We start from the raw sequence: 25,537 nt of genomic DNA on the forward strand, positions 1-25,537 counted from the left end.
CATATTATTCTAAATAACCTTAAAACTTATTAATACTTATATATACCGAAGAAAGAGTTGTTGTTATATGTCGTTGGGGCTCGCCGGCCACTGAGCGATCCCTGCTAACTCAAGCGGCCAAAAAGGTTAGTTTTTTGTTTTTTTTTTGGTTTGACGCCTGATCACTTACGCGAATTTTTCCGTGTACGAAAAAGTTTGATACCGCTATTTATATATTTGGCCATTGATATGCAATGCGACACCACCAGAAGGCTGTTACGCACGGATCCCAAGCAGGAACTCAGCCCCCCTCCCGCCCAGCCGATAGAGGGGCACTGCCGAATGACGCGTGACGCATTAACCGCACCGATCGCGAACATTCAGGAAAGATAGATGTTAGACTAATTTTCGAGGAAAAATAAAACTTAAAGAACTAAGCATGCATTCAAAATAAAAATACAATTACTAATTACGATAAAGGCATATGAGTATTAGTAATTTAAGAAGTAAGGAGGTAATTTGTGGTGAATACAATATGCTAGAGGGAATTATAATCCGAGCATAAGATCCTAAACGGTTCATGAAACTAATAATTTGATCTACAAAACGGATGGGACACCGGAGTATAGTTTCTAGTGGATCTAATAGGAATCATGAAGTCTATGCGGCTTAAAAAATCAGGGCTATCTACGTCACCCTTGATCAAGTTGTTTATAAAAATCACACAAAGCATTTTCCTATGACTAACTAAGGATGGAAGGTCTATTTAAAGCAACCTACTAGGGTAAGATGGCAGTCTCACATCCGCTTCCCAGCTAAGGCTGGGCAAAACAAAGAGTAAAAAGTTTTTCTGTACTAAAACGGTGTACTTTGTACTGGGGGCCGCAAACAGAAAAGTCATATTTTTATACCCGATACTCAAAATGAGTATTGGGGTATATTAGATTTGTGGTAAAAGTGGATGTGTGTAACGTCCAGAAGGAATCGTTTCCGACCCCATAAAGTATATATATTCTTGATCAGCATCAATAGCCGAGTCGATTGAGCCCTGTCTGTCTGTCCGTCTGTCCGTCCGTCCGTCCGTCCGTCCGTCCGTCCGTCCGTCCGTCCGTCCGTCCGTCCCCTTCAGCGCCTAGTGCTCAAAGACTATAAGAGCTAGAGCAACGAGGTTTTGGATCCAGACTTCTGTGATATGTCACTGCTACAAAAATATTTCAAAACTTCGCCCCGCCCACTTCCGCCCCCACAAAGGACGAAAATCTGTGGCATCCACATTTTTAAAGATACGATAAAACCAAAAAGGCAGAATCGGTGAGGATGACCATACCTTCTACAGTGCAAAATCTGAACCAGATCGTATAATGATTATAGCCAGAATCAAGAAAACAATTTCATTCTTTCTCGCTCTGTCTCTCTCTAACACACAGGTTTCATGGTCGGTTTTGTCAATTGCAAAATATGAGTTCAAGGATCTCAGAACCTATAAGAGCCAGAGCAACCAAATTTGGTATCCACACTCCTGTGATATCGGACCTTGACCGTTTCGTGTCCAAATTTCGCCACACCCCCTTCCGCCCCCGCAAAGGACGAAAATCTGGGGCATCCACAAATCTCAGAGACTATTAAAGTTAGAGTAACCAAATTTGGTATCCGCACTTCTGTTAGATCTCACTATAAAACGTATATCTCAGAATTTCGCCCCACCCCCTTCCGCCCCCACAAAAGACGAAAATCTGTTGCATCCACACTATTGCACATTCGAGAAAACTAAAAATCTGGTTGAGATTGCACTCTAGAAGATATAGTCATCCTCTACGATTCTGCGTTTTTGGTTTTCTCGTATCTTCGTATATTGGATGCCACAGATTTTCGCCCTTTGTGGGGGCGGAAGTTGGCGGGGCGAAGTTTTGAAATATTTTTGTAGCAGTGACATATCACAGAAGTCCGGATGTAAAATGTCGGTTCTCTAGCTCTTATAGTCTTGGGCACTAGGCGCTGATAGGGACGGACAGACGGACGGACAGACAGACAGGGCTCAATCGACTCGGCTATTGATGCTGATCAAGAATATATATACTTTATGGGGTCGGAAACGATTCCTTCTGGACGTTACACACATCCACTGTTACCACAAATCTAATATACCCCAATACTCATTTTGAGTATCGGGTATAATAATCTTGTTTAATAATAAATCAAAAATCGAAATATCTGCTCTTATCTTTTAGGGGGGCTGGTGGTGGAAGTCCTGTGGCCGTGGATTAAATGGACTATACCTTCATGATCCCCAAGACCTAACTGCTCGTCAGGGAATTGTCTGGTTTCGTTGGAGAGGCTGGGATTACACACTAAAAAAGGCCACGATGATGATTCGTCCCCGTGCACCGCAACCACAGTCAATGCTGGTAACCTCTGTTTAGTTAATTGAAGAACATATTCTCCAGTTTTGTTGTTGTGTTAAAAACATTTTAACTTATTTTTAAATCTTAACTGTAGATTAATAAATTTAAATAATTTATCTGTTAGATAATTTTCATATGTACAGCTCATATTCTAAATTGAACATTTACTATCATAGAACATTCTAGCTAGTTAGAAAAGGAAATTTATACAAATACATATTATACAATATAATAACCATTCCAGCACAAATCTAAGGAAGAAAATATAGAAAAATAAATACAAATAGCTTAAAAGCTTAAAAGAAATAAAATATTTTTTAACTAACAGCAGCTTCAAGTACCAATCAACCCAACGATTGGCCCCCAATCGTCGAAGTATATGAGGGCATCGACAATGGCCCGGACCGCCGAATTACGGGAACGAACCTGGTGACTTTTGATCAGGTCGCCTACATCAATGGTTCTACGCACACCAACTTCAATGGCGTGCCGAAAAGCCTCCCAGGTGTGGCAGCGGCCACGAGAATCAACGCCACCAGGCACCAAACTCTGCTGAGCGTGCCATACCTCTACAAACTCAGCGAGGAAAATTTGGAACGCATCGCTGAAGTTCAGACGGGCCTTGTCACTGGGCCCGTGATAGCCGTAGCCGTAGGCGTACCCATATGCGCCATCATAGCCGGAATCTTCTGGCAACTGCGGCGCAAGCAGCGGAAGGAAACAGGCGACGCCATCCAGCAGGTGCTAAAGAACTTGAGCTTGACCGAGGACGGCCACGGGAGTAGTTAACAAATGTTAACCAAATTGGCCACTCGGCGGAGCGATGTCTGCAAGATCGCTGAGTAGGCAGATTCGCTGACCGTGGGAGCGCGGCCGCCGAGACCGCCGGATGCCAGCCTGCATCGGACACCAGGCACGAGGGGCAATGTCAGCGTTTCTGCGGAACTGCGACGGGCCCGGGTACCTTAAGTTTAGTTTATTATTGATCCGCCGAGTGGCCACAATATACTTGGTGTTAGCCTTGTGGTTTATATTAACTCATAATTACGAATAAAGTGTTCACCATATTATTCTAAATAACCTTAAAACTTATTAATACTTATATATACCGAAGAAAGAGTTGTTGTTATATGTCGTTGGGGCTCGCCGGCCACTGAGCGATCCCTGCTAACTCAAGCGGCCAAAAAGGTTAGTTTTTTGTTTTTTTTTTGGTTTGACGCCTGATCACTTACGCGAATTTTTCCGTGTACGAAAAAGTTTGATACCGCTATTTATATATTTGGCCATTGATATGCAATGCGACACCACCAGAAGGCTGTTACGCACGGATCCCAAGCAGGAACTCAGCCCCCCTCCCGCCCAGCCGATAGAGGGGCACTGCCGAATGACGCGTGACGCATTAACCGCACCGATCGCGAACATTCAGGAAAGATAGATGTTAGACTAATTTTCGAGGAAAAATAAAACTTAAAGAACTAAGCATGCATTCAAAATAAAAATACAATTACTAATTACGATAAAGGCATATGAGTATTAGTAATTTAAGAAGTAAGGAGGTAATTTGTGGTGAATACAATATGCTAGAGGGAATTATAATCCGAGCATAAGATCCTAAACGGTTCATGAAACTAATAATTTGATCTACAAAACGGATGGGACACCGGAGTATAGTTTCTAGTGGATCTAATAGGAATCATGAAGTCTATGCGGCTTAAAAAATCAGGGCTATCTACGTCACCCTTGATCAAGTTGTTTATAAAAATCACACAAAGCATTTTCCTATGACTAACTAAGGATGGAAGGTCTATTTAAAGCAACCTACTAGGGTAAGATGGCAGTCTCACATCCGCTTCCCAGCTAAGGCTGGGCAAAACAAAGAGTAAAAAGTTTTTCTGTACTAAAACGGTGTACTTTGTACTGGGGGCCGCAAACAGAAAAGTCATATTTTTATACCCGATACTCAAAATGAGTATTGGGGTATATTAGATTTGTGGTAAAAGTGGATGTGTGTAACGTCCAGAAGGAATCGTTTCCGACCCCATAAAGTATATATATTCTTGATCAGCATCAATAGCCGAGTCGATTGAGCCCTGTCTGTCTGTCCGTCTGTCCGTCCGTCCGTCCGTCCGTCCGTCCGTCCGTCCCCTTCAGCGCCTAGTGCTCAAAGACTATAAGAGCTAGAGCAACGAGGTTTTGGATCCAGACTTCTGTGATATGTCACTGCTACAAAAATATTTCAAAACTTCGCCCCGCCCACTTCCGCCCCCACAAAGGACGAAAATCTGTGGCATCCACATTTTTAAAGATACGATAAAACCAAAAAGGCAGAATCGGTGAGGATGACCATACCTTCTACAGTGCAAAATCTGAACCAGATCGTATAATGATTATAGCCAGAATCAAGAAAACAATTTCATTGTTCTCTCTGTCTCTCTCTAACACACAGGTTTCATGGTCGGTTTTGTCAATTGCAAAATATGAGTTCAAGGATCTCAGAACCTATAAGAGCCAGAGCAACCAAATTTGGTATCCACACTCCTGTGATATCGGACCTTGACCGTTTCGTGTCCAAATTTCGCCACACCCCCTTCCGCCCCCGCAAAGGACGAAAATCTGGGGCATCCACAAATCTCAGAGACTATTAAAGTTAGAGTAACCAAATTTGGTATCCGCACTTCTGTTAGATCTCACTATAAAACGTATATCTCAGAATTTCGCCCCACCCCCTTCCGCCCCCACAAAAGACGAAAATCTGTTGCATCCACAATATTGAGGATGCCAGAAAACTAAAAACGCAGAATAATAGAGAATGACCATATCTATCCGGATTGCTGAATCTGGATCAGATCGGATCATTTTTGTAGCCAAAAGGAACAAATCAATTTGCACTGGCTACGCAGCGCCCGACGTCACGCTCAGACTGATTTTCTGTCTCTCTCGCACGCACTCTTTGTCGTGTGGTTCAATATTAGCGGCGTCTGCCGCAGGAGAGCCATACTGACTTAGTATCGGGTATAACTGTAGAGTTGCGGTGTCCTCAGCAACTCACAACTTTCCACCTCGTTTTAAGATAGGATCATTAACCAGGGTAATTTACCCAAGTAATTTAATTTAACCGCATAGGGTGTAAGGAGCCGATCGGATTGCAAGCGAGAGTGATGTGAAATGTCCTAGTACTGGATGATTACCGAATCGAATGATTTACTGAAATCGGGGTATATGTTATTATTTTTTATTTTAATTTTGATTCTAAACCCATGCCCAAGAGGGCAATCCTTCTCAGAATTCGTCGTGAATTATGATTTATTTTTATTATGATTTGTAAATAACTTATGGGGTACGAACTTAAGCTTAAAAGAATTTTAAATGTCTCTGTTCTGTAAGACTAAAAGGTAAAAACAGTTTTCCGTTATAAAAGCTATATTTTGTTTAAGAAAAAGAAGTGAAAATAGAGATGGAAGTTAGTTAGTTAGCTTGCAGTTGTGTTCGCTTAACTCCTCTTTAATATTTTCAATATAAAATAGCTGCTTAATTTCGCAAAAGTATTTTTGATCCCCCACCCCAATTTCATACAAATTTGAGGCAGATCTCAAGAATTGTTGGCAAATCGCTTGCTCTTCAAACGTGAATTCAAACATGAATGCATGCATACGTACATAAAATACCCTACAGACAATTATTCTTATGTGAAATCATATATGTTGCTTGTAGGGGGGCGGATCGAGACGCTGCTATTAGGCGTCGAATGGCAGTATGTATCCAAATGAAGAAGTCAGAGTGGTTCCAATAAATATGTTCAATGTATTTGAGTGTTCTATTGAGAATTGGCGCGAATAAGTGCTCGACGGCAACTTGTAGCGGGGGTGGAATCGTAACTGGTTCTAGCTTATATGCTAAGACTACGGTGAGCGACGTGCGGATCGTAAGAGAGCACAGCACCAGGAGAGCGAGAGCAAGGCAGAGGGCGATGCAACTGGCTGTTAACTGAGCGCGGTACCCAGCAGTACAGTAGCGGACACTCAAAAATAAGTGATTTTTGTTGTTTAATAAACGTCCATGATGTGCTAAAGATTCTAGATCGGATTGAAGCCAGGATCTGGCGTGACCGCCTTTACATATCTGTTAGTTAGTGCCAGATACCAAATTATCCGACTTTGCAACGATCATTTGTCCTACTTTATTATTTTATTTTAAATCAATTATAAACATAACGTTTCTCCAATAATTTAAAGTCAAAGTTTCGTTGAGTTTGGACCATTGGCGCCTTTTCTGGAGCATTTTTGGTGTGGAAAGTGGTATTTTTGGTATATAATATTTTGGGCTAATATTGGTACCTACTGACTGAATAAACTGCCTTCTAATATCTTATGCCGTTTTTATCCGATTTTGGATGCTGCAATGTTTAGGATACGATCCTACTTTGATAGTCCTATGGGGTCGTTCTCCTCCTACTTCCTGATAGTGGTGGTCGCTTTCCCGAACCGCGTTTTTCGAAATTGTGTATAAAATTGTTTAAAGAAGACTTGCTCATCCCATGTTTGGGGATAATAGGGCCAAAACTAATTTTTATGACCCCAATTCCAATATAGCTGCCCTATCGACTTCAGTAATTTTTGGCATTTTTTTACATTTATATATTTTTTGTTTTAACCTTAATAAGACAGCTAATAAATGTATCTACATAATAAAAATGTTTCCCGACTGGGGTTCGAGTTTTTGAATACGCGCCATCGGTTTAAAGTTAGATAACATGAGTGTCCATATTTCACTGTCCGCTACTGTATGTACATTTGCTCATTAAATTTGTTTATTATGTATTCAAAAAAATTAGCATATAAAGGATATACAAAATATGAAATTTTTGTATTTTTGTTCTTTGGACGTTGACATGCAATGACTGCATCTTTCAAGAGGCGATGCAGTTACTGCACCGTCAAGTGGCCCGTGTGACACCAGCAGAAGGCTGTTACGCGCGGATCCCAGGCAAAACGCAGCCCTCCTCCCGCCCAACCGACCGAGGGGCGCTGCCGCATGACGCGCGGTGCGTAGCCGAACCAAACGCGAACATGCAAGAAAGATAGCTATTAGATTAACATTCGAGGAAAATTAGTACTAAACTTACTAAGAAACTAAGCATGCAATCAAAATAGAAATACCACTACAGTTACTAATTAATAGAAAGGTGTGTAAGGATTAATAATTTAATAAGAGGAAGAGAATTAGTGGTGGATATAATATGGTAGAGGGAATTATAATCTGAGCATAAGACCCTAAACGGTTCATGCAAGGAATAATTCGATCTACAAAGTGGAAGGAACAACGGTATAAAATTTCTAGTCAGTCTAATAGGAATCGTGAAGTTTATGCGGCTCAACAGATCAGGGCTGTCTATGTCACCCCTGATCAAGTTGTGCATAAATATCACACCAAGCATTTTTCTACGGTTAACTAAGGATGGGAGGCTTACTAATATTAGTCTACTAGAGTAAGATGGGAGTCTTACACCCGCATCCCAGTTAAGGCCCCGCAGAGCAAAGAGTAAAAAGTTTTTCTGTACTGATTCTATACGGTCCTGGTGTACTTTGTACTGAGGGCACCATACACAGGAGCCGTATTCTAAGATCGGACGAACAAGCGAGGTATAGAGAGTCTTTGTTATATAGGGGTCGTCAAATTCCTTTGACCACCTCTTTATAAACCCAAGCACGCCCATGGCCTTATTTACCATGGTAGAAATGTGTTCGGAAAACTTTAACTTGGGGTCTAACATAACACCCAGATCATCCACCAGGGTAATTTTCTCAAGAGAACCACCAAATAGGGTGTAGGGAGCCAACAAAGGGCTAGAACGGTGGGCAATCGTCGTCAAAAGTGTCATAGTCTCTAATTAATTCTAAAGTAAGCGGTGTATGCTTCGACAGCCGTAAAAAAACTAATAAACTAATTAAATTGTTTGGCATTGCGAGCATCTCAGCCTCATGTATAGACGCTCTGGCTGGCTCTTGAACAAAATTTCAAGAGAGCCTGGAGTCAGCTCTTAAGCCGGTCAGAAAATTCGATTACAAAAAATTTGTATGGCGTTACTCATCTTACTTACTCATATTGTCTTATGTTGTGAAATGTTGATCTTCGCTTATTTCATTATTTTTCATTGGGGATCAATGAAAAATAGATTTTTATAAAGTTAGTGTCGGTGGTTCCGCGGAGTTGCCTTTAACAGCACCAAATGAATCCGTAAGAGCAGGTATTGTCGTAAGTTGCCGCTGCTGCTGACCGCTACAGGTACTGGCAATGTTTTATCCTTTAAAGTACATAACCTAGCCTCCTGCTTTAACCACGCGACAGCAAAAAAGGTAAGCTTAAAATTGTGGCGGCACCTCATGGTAGCCGAAAGTATGCCCGTTCATTTATGGCTAGAAATTCACCTTTTATCGATATACATTAAACAATAGATCTAATACTATCTCGCCTATCGCGGACGACTATCGGCCATCGACATCCCCGACCCTTGAAGAACCGCTTCACTCAAATCCAAAACCGCAAGTTTCGAGACGGGACGTATCGTAATCCGAGAGAGGCCACAGAAATTCACTCGCACACTAGCGCGTCTGATGACTCCATCGACTCCTTGGTAAACGCTCTCCACGATGTCCAATCTCTACGGAGCAAGGCTGGATCGCAGATGAAGACCATGTCACCCTGGCGAATCGGCTCCGTCCTCTGGCACCATTTTTCTCGGCACACATATGTAGGAAGGTACTCCAAGACCCACCTCTTCCAGACACGGTCCCTCATTAATCGCGCTATGCGCCACTGCTTGCATGCAGCGCACTCCTTGAGCAGCTCTACATCATCGCCAAGCGTGTCCGGCAGGTTAGCTGCTCCTATGAGCAGATCATTTGGCGTCAGGGGGGCTTCTTGGTCCGCATCCACCGGCAAGTGGGAAAACGGACGCGAATTCACAATGTTCTCCGCTTCGATCAGAAAACTCACCAGTACGTGATCCCTCTGCACTATCTCCTTCAATGTGTAGCGCAGAACCTTCTTCACGCACTGCACCATTCGTTCCCACTCCTTCTTCAGATGGATTCACTGGGCAATTGAAAACCCACTCGTGGCCTCGGCCTGATAGCACGCTTTGAATCCTTTCTGACTCGAACACGTCGCTAAATCGTCTGGCTGTCAGCTCCTATGAAGTTCCTGCCGTTGTCACTGCGCAGTCTGTGTACTGGGCCTCGACGGCAGACGACGTTCCGTATCGCAATTATATAGGAATCAGTTGACAGGTCATGTGCCAACTCCAGATGTATCGCCTACATAAGGGCATACATAATGCGGCATCCACTCTGCCGTATGCTCGACCACTCTGTCGACCGCATCTCGCTCGGAAATACCTCACGTTGTGCCTGTCTGACCAACAGGCTCTCCGCGGCCTCACACTCTGCTGCAGTGAGGCCGTAGTTTTCAAGCTCGCTACTTTGTCCACGGCACCAGCGTGTAAACCTTATGACCCAGGCTGTAGTAGCCGCCTGAAAGGAATTAAAAAAGTCGTTCGCTGCCACCAACGAAAACTCACTCGGCATCTCCTCTTCGTCGTTATTATTCGGAACTCGTTCAAATCTGGTTTCAGGCTGCGGCCAGCTGCCCGCCGGCTGCCTCAAAAATGCTGGTCCGCCTAGCCAACGTGCCTTCTGACTGAGGTCCACGTGGAATTTCGAACGCGTTGCATCATCCGCCACATTGTCGGATGTTGGCACCCATCTCCATTGGGATACCTTCGTCGATTTCTGCCACCCGGTGCTGCCGTGTCTGTCCATAAAACGATATCACCGATGGCCACACTGTGTTCCCTCTTAACAGTGTCCATCAGCCTGGTTCCTAGAACTGCTGCCTGCAGTTCCAACTGTGGGATTGACATTGTTCTCATCGGTGCGCACTTGCATCCACGAAGACGTGTAGTTCTATAGCCTGCACGAGTCTACGTCCGAAGTAATGGCGAGGACATCGGAACTGTCCCACGGCGTCCATTTCCTTTTTTATTTATTTATTAAATTAACAAATTATCTGTTAATAATGGTACTTAATTACAAAACGCGGTAAAAGAGATAAACTTCTCTAAATTTAAGTGATTATAAATATTGCATGCAATTAGTTTAAGAGACAGTTCAGGGGATAGGGTTTGGCAGAGGGAGTTATAATTATGGAATAAAACCCTAAAAGGTTCATGATCGGCATAATTAGACCTACATATGGGTAAACGGATAGGCCTAAAAGTACGGGTAGGTCTAGATGGAACGGCTTAGTCAATCTGACCCAAGAGAGTTTGGGAGTCAACAGTCCCGAGAAGGAGCTTGTGCACGAACATTACGCCATTGCATATTCTGCGATGGTGCAACGACGGCAGGTCAATAAGATTTAGCTTAGACCGGTAGGGTGGCAAGATTCTACCCGAGTCCCAGTTAAAGTTCCAAAGGGCAAAAATTAAAAGTTGCTTTTGCAGGGATTCAATAACAACCTGCTTCTCTTTATACTGCGGGCTCCACACACAAGAACAATACTCCAATATAGGACGTACTAACGAGATGTACCGTTGTTTCGTAACTCAAACTCCTTGGACCAACGCTTAGCTTTATTTACAGTTGCAGCTATATGGCTGTTAAAACACATCTTATGATCAAAAAGGACTCCGAGGTCATCTGAACTCGAAATTCGCTCAAGGACATGATTTCCTAGAACATATGAGACAAAATGTGGAGCGCGACGGTAAAATGTCATAAGTTTGCATTTGGAAAGGTTCAGAAAAAGAAGATTAGTTGAAGACCACAATAGTAGTTCACTTTGATCCAGTTGAAGGCGTCTGTGCAAAAACCAATCAGAGTAAGACAGACAGATTTTAACATCATCACCATACATTAGTGTAGTAGAGTATGTTCTAACTTGAGGAAGATCATACATAAATAAAATAAACAGAAGCGGGCCCAGATGACTTCCCTGTGGCACACCTGAAGTAACATTAACAGTATTTGACAACACGTTAGAAAACAAAACACGTTGAGTACGGTTAGAGAGATAGGACAAAATCCAATCTAGAAGATTCGTTGGGAACCCTAATAAAGAGAGCTTGTGAATAAGCAGAGCATGGTTCACAGAATCGAATGCCTTGCTGAAGTCCGTAAAAACTACATCCGTCTGCAAACCAATTTGAAAACCACGGTGGATTAGGTTAGAAAACTCAAGAAGGTTAGTCGATGTTGAACGATGTCTGAAAAAACCGTGTTGCGACGGAGATATCAAGCTGCAACAAAGATGTTGCAGTTGCCGGGTGACCAGGAACTCAAGAAGCTTCGGGATGGCGGAAAGCTTTGCGATACCACGATAGTTTTCAATGTTTGATCTTGAACCTTTTTTGTGAAGCGGAATGATGTAGGACTCATTCCAAATTACTGGGAGACAAGACTGTTCCAAGGAGAGGTTGAAGAGAAAGGTAAAGGGTTTCCAAAGGGATTGGGCACAGTGTTTTAAAGTGCAACTTGCTGTCTTATCTGGACCTGCAGAAAACGATATGTCCATAGATGACAAACCTTTCAGAACAACGCTTTCCTCGAAAAAGGGCAGAAAAATGCTGTTAGCTTGAGGTAGCTGGTACGGATACGGAGTGGATGCGTTGTAAATATGAGACGAGTACGTTGTTTGGAAAAAGGTAGCGAATAAATTTGCAATACCAACAGCAGAAGCTTCTGTTTTGTCCTGGTAATGAAGGGACGGAGGAAAAGCGTTTGACTTACGCTTAGAGTTAACGAACGAATAGAATTTTTTAGGATCAATACGAAAGTTACTACTACATTGTGAAAGGTAATGATTATAACACTGACTATTAACGGCAAGGAACAGAGAGCGAGCGGAGAAGTATAGAGCTAAGGCCGACGTGGAGCCCGACTTCTGGTACTTTTTATAGAGCCGGGACTTATTGTTTTTTAAGTATGACAAATACTTGGAGAACCAGGGAGGCTTGGACGATACGGGTACAGTGATATCTGGAACAAATGTATTAAGGGCGGAGTAAATAGAGCTATAAAACGAGCTAACAGTTGCATCTATGTTCGGTAATGAATAAAGAAACGACCAATCAGCACGCGAGAGATGTAAATCTAAATCGATAAAGTTTGTTTTGCGAACACGCTTTATGTGACAAGGAGCCATGGAACTGTCAGCACCACCAGATCGGGTACACTCAAGGGATATCGACAAAGTTGGATGGTAAGGATCTTCAGGGAATGATATTGGCTTGCTCTAGATACCGTAGCAAGAGAAGCATCGTTAACAATGGGAGGTTAAAGTCCCCCATGACAATAATTTGATCATTGTAGCCTAATGCAGATTCGACAGTATTAATTGCTGAGAGGTGGTGTAAGTAAAGCTCAGCATCAGACCTGGGAGGAATGTAAGAGCAGGTTAAATAGAAAAATGCCGAGCCAACACGAACTTTGACTGCAACAAATTCAATTCCATGGATGTTATTGAATGAGAATAGCTCAGATGAGAAAACAGATTTGACTGCAATCAGAACCCCACCTGCAAAAGATGGGCGGTCCATTCTATAAATAGTGTAACTATCAATGAAAATTTCATGATCATTGACAGAAGAGTTAAGAAGTCAGGTTTCGGTAAACGCGATGGCATCGAAATCAAAGGACGCACTATTAGTATGAATTTGACGCAATTTGCCCAACAAACTGCGAACGTTCTGATTCGTTCTGCATGTAAAAATGGTACATCAGTTTTTTGGAGCAGGTTCAGTAATTCTTGGATTCGAGTTCGAATCTTTGAGAAGGAACTCATGCATAATTGTATGCTCAGGCCATACTGACGGTTCTAGAGAACTGGATAGTAAAGAATCAGGGAGAGACATTTTAAGGGATGATATGTTGCGCTTATGTTTAAATGTAAATTTAGTCACGACTATATCATCAGGCGAAGTTTTAAGTTTAGAGGAAAGATGTTGTTTAACGTCCTCCGTTGTAGCCTCAGGAATAAGACGAGAAACAAATATTGCTTTCCGAGGGACCACTGCTCTAAGTTGAAGTCCCGAGCGAGATCGAGATGGTGTAGCCACTCCTAAAAGAGATCTCGGTCCTGGGGCAGAAGAATTGGCAGCAACGGCTGGAGCAGGAATTGGTAAGTCATCACCAGCAACCAACACACCCGCACTAGGAGCACTCACCACGTCAGAAGTGACGGCAGCAGAGACTGCAGGGATGGGATTGATGCTGTTGGGAACTTGGATGCTCGAAGGAAGCATATTGCTCGGTGTAAAGAACACCGGAGCCACCGTTGGCGGATTTACAGATAACTGCGAGGCATGACCACACGGAGTAACAAATGCTTCCGATGGATGAAGGTGGGAGGCAGGCGTACCAATCGGATTAGGTTGCAAGAGATTGGTATCATTATGCGGAATTTTCCGTCTAGGCGATTCGCTGAAGAGCTTGAGCCCAAGAAACTGTGATTCAAGGGCAAGAAATTTCTCGTTGAGAGCCACAAATTGTTTCCGGACATCCAAAAACCCAGTTCGAGTCTGTCTCATAAATGTGCGCATTTCGGCCTCAATCTCCCGACAAGCCAGACATGACTAAGAGAGGGCCATGCGTTTCGAGAACAGATCATTTAGCCGGCCAAAATTTCTGCCACCAGCACATTTTTTGTGGGCAAAATTGTCGCACAGCCAGCAGCTAAGGAATGAATCACCAATAATTACACCCCCGAATTCACATTTCTTTGCACTACAAACGATTGCCATTATTGACAGCAGTAGAATCACTGTGCACGAATAATAATAGAACAGAGTGAGAGCGCAAGTAAAATGGGAGAACAGACAGCAGAGCGAGCCCGACAATCAGCTGCAGCGGCAAAAATTCAGAGCAGATGATCCAACGAAGTGCAGGAAACGAGCAGTAAACTCACCAAAGCAGAGACACAAAAGAAAAGTCCACAAAGAGGGAGAGTATAGGCAATCCAGAGAGAGTGAGAGCAAAAATGCGAGCAGCAGGCCCGCTTATGCTCACGAGAGAGTGTGGGCGATGCAAACGTTGATGCGCGAGAACAGTGCACACCGAAGAAGCGATAACGAAAAGCAGACTGGGCAAAAAACAATAACAAATTGCCTGCACGAGTCCGATGCGTTACGTTGCGAATATTGAATTTATATTAAACACTTGTCCACAAACGAAACACTGGTGATTAACACAAAGTAAAATCAAATTAAAGAGATGCGATGATATATCAAAACAAAGTCACAACAATGTTGTATGATATTTAAGCAAAGTGCGGAGAATGCAGGAGCAAGAAAAAAACATAACCGGCTTAATCAAGAGCTAGAAGCGCCAGTTCACAAAGGCTTTGTGGTCCGGAAGTGGTTCATCCCACTGGATCTTCTGCCTCCAAATTTCTCGTAGCAGAAACTTCGCTGTTATCATAAGGCAACACAGGAATCCCAGGGAATCGAACGTGGACATGACCAAGCTCAAATACTCACTCTGGGTAGGGACTCGATCGCAGTTCAATACGCTGCTTGAAACTCGATGATACGTCACAGTGAGCCTGAAGTCGTCCGTGGCTGCCTGCCAACACATTCCGAGAATCTTCTGTTGTACGCCTCGTCCTGGTGGGCCCAACGCCGTCTGCACAATTGGTGAGCTGCACAGTGGGCCAGCGATCCCATTTTTTGACGTATATGTAGAAATGTTAATTAATATAACGTTAATTAATATTGAGTTGAAGTTTTATAATAGTTCTGGGGTGGTTTTTTAATAATAATTGCTTGTTTACGACTTTAGCGACGGACAACTGATTAGACGACTTATTATGACTACGGCTGACAACTGAGTTGTTGAGTCCTCTCTCGGGCGCTTGACGGCTCTCGTGACGACCGCTCTCGCGCTCAAGTGATCCGCTTTCTGCTATCTCGCTATCGCGCTAGGGGACGCGAGCATACAGACAGCATAGCCTTCTTACGGAAACCATGAATACAAGGACATATGTACATATATAGTGTAACTATTTCTTGACAATATTTTTTAAATAGTTTTGCATCAATTGACAGATGGCAGGAAATCGCAATTAAAATATTTTGAAAATATGTGATGAGAGCTCATCAAGACCAAAGATTTGAGCCAGGAGCTTAGGTTTCGAAAAGGCTTTTCTTGCTGTGTTGTTCCAGTCCCACCTGAACGATAGGTGGCCAGGGCCGAGGGCGACGCGTCATCTAGCGGAAGTCCAGGGAGGCTCGATGGTGTATGGGGACATCGGGGGGAGCTAAATCCTTCACTGGGGATGTAAGAAATAACATAGGATTAGTTAGATGTATTAGTAAGGGGATATAGGGAAGAAAGTAGGACTCAACGTATTAGTAAGGGAGAGATTAAAAGGGAGAAATAGGATTGATTCATTCGCATTCGTTCTTTTTCGTAGATCAGACGCGTTTTTGTTTTGCGCTCCGCATATTTTCCCTTTGTTTTACATAAAAAACCGGTGTTTTCTTAAATAAACATTAAATACCTTCGTAATCCACCTACTATCTGGAAACCTATTCTACTCCGCGAGTGCATGCCTTTTGATTTGTGTTTAATAATTATTTATTGAACTTTAAACTGTTCGGCGTCGGGTTGTTGTGTTTGTGTTGTTGACGTGAGTAAATTACCTTGCATTACAGCTCTCGTCTCTCGTCTTGTAGCTTTTGTTGTTTTATCACTCTCTCGCTATCACCTCAACTTCAATAACTGTTCTTTCTCTCTCTCTTTAAACTTTCTGAGCAATAGCGCTCTCTACTCAGTACCACTTGCTATAACCACTCTCCACTCTGCTCTCATTTTTTACCAATTCCACTTTGAGCGTTGTCTGGCACATTGGTCTGATACCAATTTGTTTTGGAAATTTTCTTTTTTTCGTAAATTTTCTTGAGCAAATATATAAATAATAAAAATGGAATACGCTGTGGTCTGCGCCAAAAAAACCTGTAAGAAGCAGATCACTCACGATCAGCCGAATGTCCCCTGCTGGCTCTGCGACAGCGTAGTGCACGCAAAATCGCTGGATTTTCTGGCCTCGTGAGTGATGCTATAGCTAAACGTAATGGGTTGCATTACAGTTGCGAGGCATGCCGTGCGGTGGAGAGTGACATGGTGGCTTTCATGAGGCAGACGCGGAAGGGCTTTAAGGAGCTGACCGTTGGCTTTAAAAAGCAATACGATCGGCTCCTAGCCATGGAGTCTCAATTTGGCAGTCTGCAACTGCTGGATGAGTCTCCGAGGCGTAAAAAGGTCACTCCGTGGGATCTGGAAGTGCCAACCGTCACTCAGCCGTGCGCCGCCGAAAAACTGACTCCGACCACTCCAAGTGTGCAGCAGTTGATCTCGTTTGCCACTCCAAGGGCAACGACAGCTGCTGGCGATGCAGATTCGGTAGCCGAATTCATCGCCTCGGAGAATGTGCAGCCAAGTACGTCTGCAGCGTCCGTGTCCGTGGTGTCCGCAAGCTCGCTAGTCGTCCCGTCTATCCCGATCCCACCAGTAAATAGACGTTCCGGACCTCCGGATATTGCCACCACAGGTATTAGGCCTGTGGTGACTAAACCACTGGTGGGAGTCCCACCAAAACGACAAGTTTTTGTTTCACGGCTGGCCCCTGACCTCACATCTAATGATGTAATTGCTATTCAAAGAAAAATAAAAGCCGTGGGTTTAAAGGTGGTGAAATTTAACTTCTCTTATGCCAGGGAGATAGCCTCGTTTAAGATAAGCATCTCCCCAACTCAATTTGACACCATTTGCTCCGCCAAATTTTGGCCGAAGCATTTGGTGGTGAAGGAGTTTAAGGCTAAGAAGAAGAATAGGCCCCCCATATCCCTTACAAATGTTTCCAGTGTGCCACCCTCAACCTCAGCTTCCTCTTCCTCAACTTCCCGTCTTGCTTCCACCTTTCCAAAAAACTAACTTCTCTTTTAGTAACCTATCAGAATGTAAGAGGCTTGCGTAGTAAGCTCAGCATTCTTTTCCGGGATAGTGTTGCATTTGCTTCCCACGTTATTGTGTTTACTGAAACCTGGTTTAAGCCGGACGTTCTTAGTTCCGAGGTTTTAGCAGGTCGGTACACAACTTTTAGAAAGGACCGTTCGTCTCGACGTGCAGGGGGGGTTCTAATTGCAGTGGACTCTTACTTCTCGTCGGAACAACTTCACAGTCCAAGTTCAACAGGAACTGGAATTCCTGTGTGTAAAACTGATTCTTACCGCTTTCGCTATATTCATTACTTGCTCGTATATCCCACCTTCTTTGGATATTTCAATTTATGAGCAGCACTTTTCCGCTTTAACCGCTGTTTCTTCCTCGCTATCTGATAAAGATCGTATGATAGTTCTTGGTGACTTCAACTTGCCAGGAACTTTTTGGTCTTCAATAAACGAGTCTAGTATCCTAGTGCCCATGTCACGACATGACTTTGTTGACGGTTTGCTTGACCTGTCCCTGTCTCAAGTCAATCATGTGAAAAATTCCTTGGGTCGATTGCTTGATCTATGCTTTGTATCGAATTCGACCATAGTGTTGTTAGCCCGAGCCGTTCCGCTTACTATACCTGAAGACGCCTACCACCCTACTTTCGAGGTGTCGCTAGATATAGGACCAACTGTATTGGATCGGTCGAGTAGGCTACCCGAACGTGTCCGCTGCTTTCGTAAAGCCGAGTTTGCGAAGCTTAATAACCTCATTAGGGATTTTGATTGGTCCGCTTTGTACTTGTGCACTGATATCATAAAAGGCACAAACATTTTGTACAATGCTCTTGGCACATTTTTCGATTCTTGTGTCCCGCTTTCTTGTCCGACTAGATCTGGAAAACCCCCTTGGTTTACCAAAGAGTTATCCAGTCTAAAAAACTTAAAATCAAGACTTAATACAAAATTTCAAGAAGTGGGTTCTCCTACATCTCACTCTCGCTATGTAATAGCTCGGTCAAACTTTTCAGTTCTTAATGCTCAATGCTATAAGAACTACCTATCTCGATGCAGGATACGTTTTTCTCAGGACCCTAAACAGTTTTACAGCTTCGTAAACAGTAAGCGTAGAACGTCCGCACACCCATCCTCGCTATCATTTTGTAATACGTCGGCAAATAATGATCAGGCAATTGCCGATCTTTTTGCCCAATTTTTCCAAGCCACCTATTCTGAGGAAAGCTACTCTGGTCATCCGTACCCATACGGTTTACCGAGGTCGAACGGCATTTTCAGTCCCTTGTTAAATGAATGTTCCCTACTTCATGATCTTCGACTAGTTAAGCCGGTGTTTTCACCGGGTCCAGACGGGGTTCCAGGTTGTGTACTCGGGTACTGCGCCGAGGCTCTGTGTGGACCTTTGCTTAAACTATTCACCCTGTCCATTGATTCTTCTTGCTTCCCCCCGATCTGGAAGGAATCGTTTATAATTCCTCTCCATAAAAAAGGTAGCAAGTCTGATGCAAAAAATTATAGAGGTATAGCAAAGTTATCCGCTATTCCTAAAATGTTTGAGAAGGTTTTAACTCCGCACTTGCAACATCTCTGCAAGTCACTTATATCTCCAACTCAGCATGGATTTATAAGGCGGCGATCAACCACCACGAACTTGTTAGAGTTTACCTCTTTCATTATTAAAGGCTTTCAATGTAACTTACAGACGGATGTTATTTACACCGACTTTAGTAAAGCATTCGACTCTGTAAACCATTCCCTTTTAGCGCATAAACTTGACCTTTTAAGGTTTCCGCCCAACCTCCTGAAATGGATTTCTAGCTATCTTTGTTCTAGGTCCCAAAGAGTCCTCTTCAAAAACTCCCTCTCTTTACCAGTAAAGGTTTCTTCGGGAGTACCACAAGGCAGCCATCTAGGCCCCTTACTCTTCACAGTCTTTATTAATGACTTGCCTTCAGTATTAACATAGTCTCGAGTACTTATGTATGCGGATGATGTTAAACTCTGTGTCCAGTACAAGGACATTTCATTTCATTCTCGCTTGCAATCCGATCTCAATAACTTTCAGTCATGGTGTTGTGCAAACTTGTTACACCTTAATGCCTCGAAATGCAAAGTTATGACATTTCATCGTTCTAGCCCTTTGTTGGCTCCCTACACCCTATTTGGTGGTTCTCTTGAGAGAATTACCCTGGTGGATGATCTGGGTGTTATGTTAGACCCCAAGCTAAAGTTTTCCGAACACATTCCTACCATGGTAAATAAGGGCATGGGCGTGCTTGGGTTTATAAAGAGGTGGTCAAAGGAATTTGACGACCCCTATATAACAAAGACTCTTTATACCTCGCTTGTTCGTCCGATCTTAGAATACGGCTCCTGTGTATGGTGCCCTCAGTACAAAGTACACCAGGACCGTATAGAATCAGTACAGAAAAACTTTTTACTCTTTGCTCTGCGGGGCCTTAACTGGGATGCGGGTGTAAGACTCCCATCTTACTCTAGTAGACTAATATTAGTAAACCTCCCATCCTTAGTTAACCGTAGAATAATGCTTGGTGTGATATTTATGCACAACTTGATCAGGGGTGACATAGACAGCCCTGATCTGTTGAGCCGCATAAACTTCACGATTCCTATTAGACTGACTAGAAATTTTATACCGTTGTTCCTTCCACTTTGTAGATCGAATTATTCCTAGCATGAACCGTTTAGGGTCTTATGCTCGGATTATAATTCCCTCTACCATATTATATCCACCACTAATTCTCTTCCTCTTATTAAATTACTAATCCTTACACACCTTTCTAGTAATTAGTAATTGTAGTGGTATTTGTATTTTGATTGCATGCTTAGTTTCTTAGTAAGTTTAGTGCTAATTTTCCTCGAATGTTGTATTAATAGCTATCTTTCTTGCATGTTCGCGTTCGGTTCGACTACGCACCGTGCGTCATGCGGCAGCGCCCCTCGGTCGGTTGGGCGGGAGGAGGGCTGCGTTTTGCCTGGGATCCGCGCGTAACAGCCTTCTGCTGGTGTCACACTGGCCACTTGACGGTGCAGTAACTGCATCGCCTCTTGAAAGATGCAGTCATTGCATGTCCACGTCCAAGAAAAAAAAAGAATTAGAAAACGTGGAATGGATTATGAAATTCGTATAGTCTGGACGGAAGAGAAACGTCGACTCAGGTAAGTGCCTGTTTTCCTATTCTTCTTCGCTTTCATTCTTGGCGCCACTTGTTTTGGTTGCTGCCTTCTTTTTGTTGTTGGGAAAAATTGGCCAAGCACACCGCAAGTGGTGTTGGATATCGACTGCGGAACAGCTGACTAGGAGCTGCCAGATCGGAGGCACGGAGTTAAGTGCTGGAAAACGACAGCGTCTAGCCAATAGAGGGCGCGGCCACAGCAACCGGAGCTTCCAGATCAACGGCCAGATCGGAGATGAGCGACCAGCGGGAACAGTCTGCGGCTTGCAGCACTTCGCTGACAAGCTCGTTCGCGATCGCCAAACCAGCCGGCGGAAGCAGTAGAGGAGCGTGCAAGTTCCTCTCCTCCAACGATGCAGCGCTCCCAAGAGGAGCAAGCAGACCCGAAGGAGAGGGCCAAAGCGCATTTGGCGAGCTTGGGCCAAAAGGCAAGAGAGTTAAGGAAGCTGATGGTGCTCCCAAAGAGGTCCATCATGAACCCAATGAGGGGCCTGGTGGATGAGATCAAATATCTACAGCAAGAGGTGGAATCGTGCTGGCAGGCGATCTCTGCGGAGCAGGCTGTAGCCAAGGTTACTCAGGCGGAAGTGATGGAGAGGGCGGGAAAGAGGGCACGGCCAGAGCCCAGGAACACCACCCACCCGTCCCCGTCCCCGTCTCCAATAGCGAAGAAGCCAAAACATGGACCCAAAAAGTAAAAAAAAACCGAGAAGAAGCCGCAGGAAGGCCAAATGAGGGACGCCGTAGCTCGCAAGGGACCGGAGGACGCCCCAAAGGATCGAGAGGCGGGGTGGGTGAAGGTCGTAGCTAGGCAAAGGCCAAAGCCAAAGCAGCAGCAACGACCAAGACCGCCACGCAGCGATGCAATAGTCATCGCCGCCACCAGCACTGTCTCATATGCAGACATCCTAAGGAAGGTTAAGACTGAGCCAAGCCTTAAAAAGCTAGGGCAATCGGTGTGCGACGCACTGCAAAATGAGAGCTGTTGCTGATGCTGGAAAAATCGGCGGATCCGAAAACCCACGAGATGCAGGCAGCAGTCAAAGAAGCGCTAGGAAGCACGGTTGAAGTAAGGAGTCTTACCGAAACTGTCATCTTGGAGGTAAGGGACATAGACTAAGTGTCCACCCATGAGGAAGTCCTAGCGGAACTTAAAGCGCAGGCAGGGGTGGAAATCTGCGCGGCCGCAGCCATCTCCATCAGACCAGCCTATAGGAGCACGCAGACCCTGACTCTGAAAGTTTCACCGGCCATAGCAAAGCCACTCCTGGAGAAAGGAAGAATTCGCCTGGGGTGGGGGTATTGCAGAATACGACCCAAGTCAACTCCCAGAAGATGCTACAAGTGCATGGAGTTTGGCCACATCGCGCCTAATTGTAAGAGCAGCCAAGACTTCACGAAGTGCTGCTATAATTGCGCAGGAGCCGACCACCAGGCCAAAGATTGCAAAGACGAACCAGCTTGCATTCTTTGCAAGCGCCACCGGGGGAAGGACCCGAAGCACCAAACGACGAGTTCGAGGTGCCCGCAGTAGCAAAAGGCGATGCAGCAGATGAAGGATAGATGAAAATCATCCAACTAAACCTCAACCACTGCGAGATGGCACAGCAGCTGCTGAATCAGACCATAAGGGAGCACCGTATTAATGTAGCAGTCATAAGCGAGAAATACCGGAATCGCAACTCGGGAGAGTGGATTGCTGACTCGAGCAAAAAGGCAGCGATATGGAGCTGTGGGAGTCCCACACAGCAACTACGGCAAACATACGTCGGAGACGGATTCGCCAGAGCCCGGATAAATGGAGTAAACATATATAGCTGCTACCTGCCCCCGATCCTCAGCCTACAGCAGGCGACGCAGGCACTGGAAAGGATTGCTGAAGATGCGCGGGAGAAGCACCCTACTCTCATAGCCGGCGATTTCAACGCTTGGGCGACGGATTGGGGATGCCCGAGAACGAACCCAAGGGGACAGGCGCTCTTAGAATGCTTTGCGACGTCGGATGCCGTACTGCACACAGCAGACGTTCGGCAGAGCTGGAAAGGGGTCTATAATAGACCTTCGATTCGTGAGCAGCCTTAGCCGCAGGACAACGTGGGAAGTTAGTGGCTTATACACCGGGAGTGACCACCAAGCCCTCATATGTGAAATCCAGGAAGCGGGCGCACCTAACCCATTCATTGGCAAGCAGATTGGTTATAAGACCGAAAGGCTAGAGCCGGATATAGTCCGGGTCATATTTGAGGACTTTGAGACGAACGGTACGGCTGAAGAGAGAGCAAGCCAACTGGCCATACATACGCTGGAAGCATGTGATGCCTCCATGCTAAGGAAAAGAAGAGGCCTGAACAACCGCAGGCCAACGTACTGGTGGAACGCTGCTATAGGTAGCGTCAGGCGGGAGTGCCAGCGGAAAGGACGACTATACCAGCGTTCGAGAGGTTCCCCGGAATTCGAGAGGCTCCAAGGAGAATACAAGGAAAGCAGACGCTGCTTGAAGAGGCAGATCAAGGATGCCAAGCGCAAATGCTTCGAAAAGCTCTGCGATGATGCAGATGCGAACCCTTGGGGCTACGAATACAGGCTGGTAATGAAGAGACTGCGAGTGTTCAGTCCCCCGCCGCCAATGTGTGCAGATCTGCTGGGTAACATAGTAGAAACCCTATTTCCAGAGAAAGTGGCAGCCCAGAGGGTGATGGATAGAATTCCGCCACCTGAAATAGAAGCCACCACGGGAGCAGAAGTCCTCGAAGCTCTACAACGGATCAAGAACGGCAAAGCACCAGGACCTGATGGGGTCCCAAATGCCGTTCTCGGCACGGCTATTGAGACCAATCCACAAATGTACGTGGATTTATTCAATGCGTGCATTTCCGAAGGGACCTTCCCCAGACCATGGAAGGGACAGCGGCTAGTCCTCTTACCCAAGGGGAACAAGCCGACTGAAGAGCCATCATCATATAGACCACTCTGCATGCTCGACACAGTGGGAAAGATCGTCGTGCGCATAATCGACACAAGGCTGGAGAAGGCAGTAACGCGTCAGCTCTCACCGAGACAGCACGGGTTTCGCAAAGGCAGGTCCACGGTGGACGCAATCGGCGAGGTATGTGAGATAGCAAAGCGAGCTTTTGATGGCACCCGATGGTTGTACCAAAGAGTATTGCATAGTGGCAACACTCGACGTCCAAAATGCATTCCACTCTGCCAACTGGGATCACATACTAGAAGACTTGAGAAACTTCCAAGTACCGCCGTATCTGCAGAATATCATCGCGGACTACCTAAGAGACCGAGTGCTCATATATGAGACGGAAAAGGGGACACGTGAGCACCAAATCACTGGAGGAGTTCCCCAAGGATCGGTCCTCGGCCCGCTGCTGTGGAACATCATGTATTATGGAATCCTCAAGATGGATATGCCAATGGGTGCCACGGTGATAGGTTTTAGTCGTAGTAGCAAAACAGAAAGAGGAGGCGGAAGAAATCTGCAACGACGCGGTAGAGAGAGCCAGAACATGGCTATCAGGGAGGGATCTCTCATTAGCCACCCACAAAACGGAGGCGGTGCTCATAAGCAGCAGAAAAGTAGTGGAGACGGCCAAGATCCGAGTAGGAGACTGCACTATTAGCTCCAGTCCAAGCCTGAAGTACCTGGGGGTCATGATTGACCACAGACTCAGCTTCAAGCATCACATGGCGTATGCAAGCAGGAAAGACGGCAGTGGCCCTATTCCGCAGCATGGCTAACACCGGAGGCCCGAAACAGCCAAGGCGAAAGCTACTAGCGAGCGTAGTTGGCTCAACGCTAATGTACACTGCACCAATAAGGGTTGATGTAATGAAGCAAAATGAAGCACGAGGACGACCCCTTCTGCGTGGTCTACGCAGGGGTCATCGAAGACGCAGAGCACTGCTTTTTTGAATGTCCGAGATTTCGGCAAGATCGAGAGGACCTAAGCAACAAGCTTGGAAGAATGCCAGCGGTGGCAAACCTGGCAGAATGCCTGCTGGAGTCGGAAGAAAACTGGGCCGCGATTAGATTCATGGCTGCAACTATGGCTACCAAACTGCGTCGCGAAGAAAGAGCACGCAATGCAAGGAGATAAAGGATAAAGGAGATTATTAAGAGAAGGGCCCTACGGGCATCTCTCCCCGGCGAAGTAATATCTCGCGACAGTACCGCCGGGATCCGGGATACGTGTGGTTGGTTTTAGAGCGGTTAGAGTCCCTCACTTCGGCTTCGGCTGAGTCGGCATGAAGCTTTCCTGTAATCACACAAAAAAAAAAAAAAAAAAAACACGTATACATGAACATATATAAATTTGGGGCTGACCGGCCACGACCAGCGATCGCCCACGTCGTTTGAACGTACAGAAAATAACATAATCCATACGCCAAACACCTTCCACATTAAATGTTATTTTGTTCCTTGTGTTGTCCTTTGTATAGTATATAGTATTTATTCTTATCTTTGCCCATCTAAATTTGTAAAAAGACCAACACCATTCACGAGCCGAAATCTGCAATCAGCTGTTTCAGTTAAGAAGATTAGCCCTTAGTGGGTGACGCGGGGGTCCCGTCAGTCCACTATGTTTGGTCGGGTGATATGTGGAAAACTAATCATTATCTATTGTTTATGTCCCGGGGACCCTTAAAAAGAGCTCTTGGTAGGTCAGTCGTCTTAGGGGCCTGAGTTAAATTAACTCAAGAAAAGGTGGATCCACTCATCTACACATGATCCATTACGTATGGGTGAGGGAACCCTTGGCGGTTGAACAAAATTTCAGCAGATATTTCTTTATGTACCTTGGTGTCGAACGTTTTGGTGCTTTTTTTTTTAGTGATAATTTGGCGTATATATAGTTATTTATGAGAATGATAAAGTTGTCAATCCATTATTATTAAAGCTATACATTGAAACATGATGCAGTAAATTAAAATAGAGGGAGGAC

The sequence above is a fragment of the Drosophila miranda genome, chromosome 3, assembly GCF_003369915.1.
Source record: "Drosophila miranda strain MSH22 chromosome 3, D.miranda_PacBio2.1, whole genome shotgun sequence".
NCBI lineage: Eukaryota > Metazoa > Arthropoda > Insecta > Diptera > Drosophilidae > Drosophila > Drosophila miranda.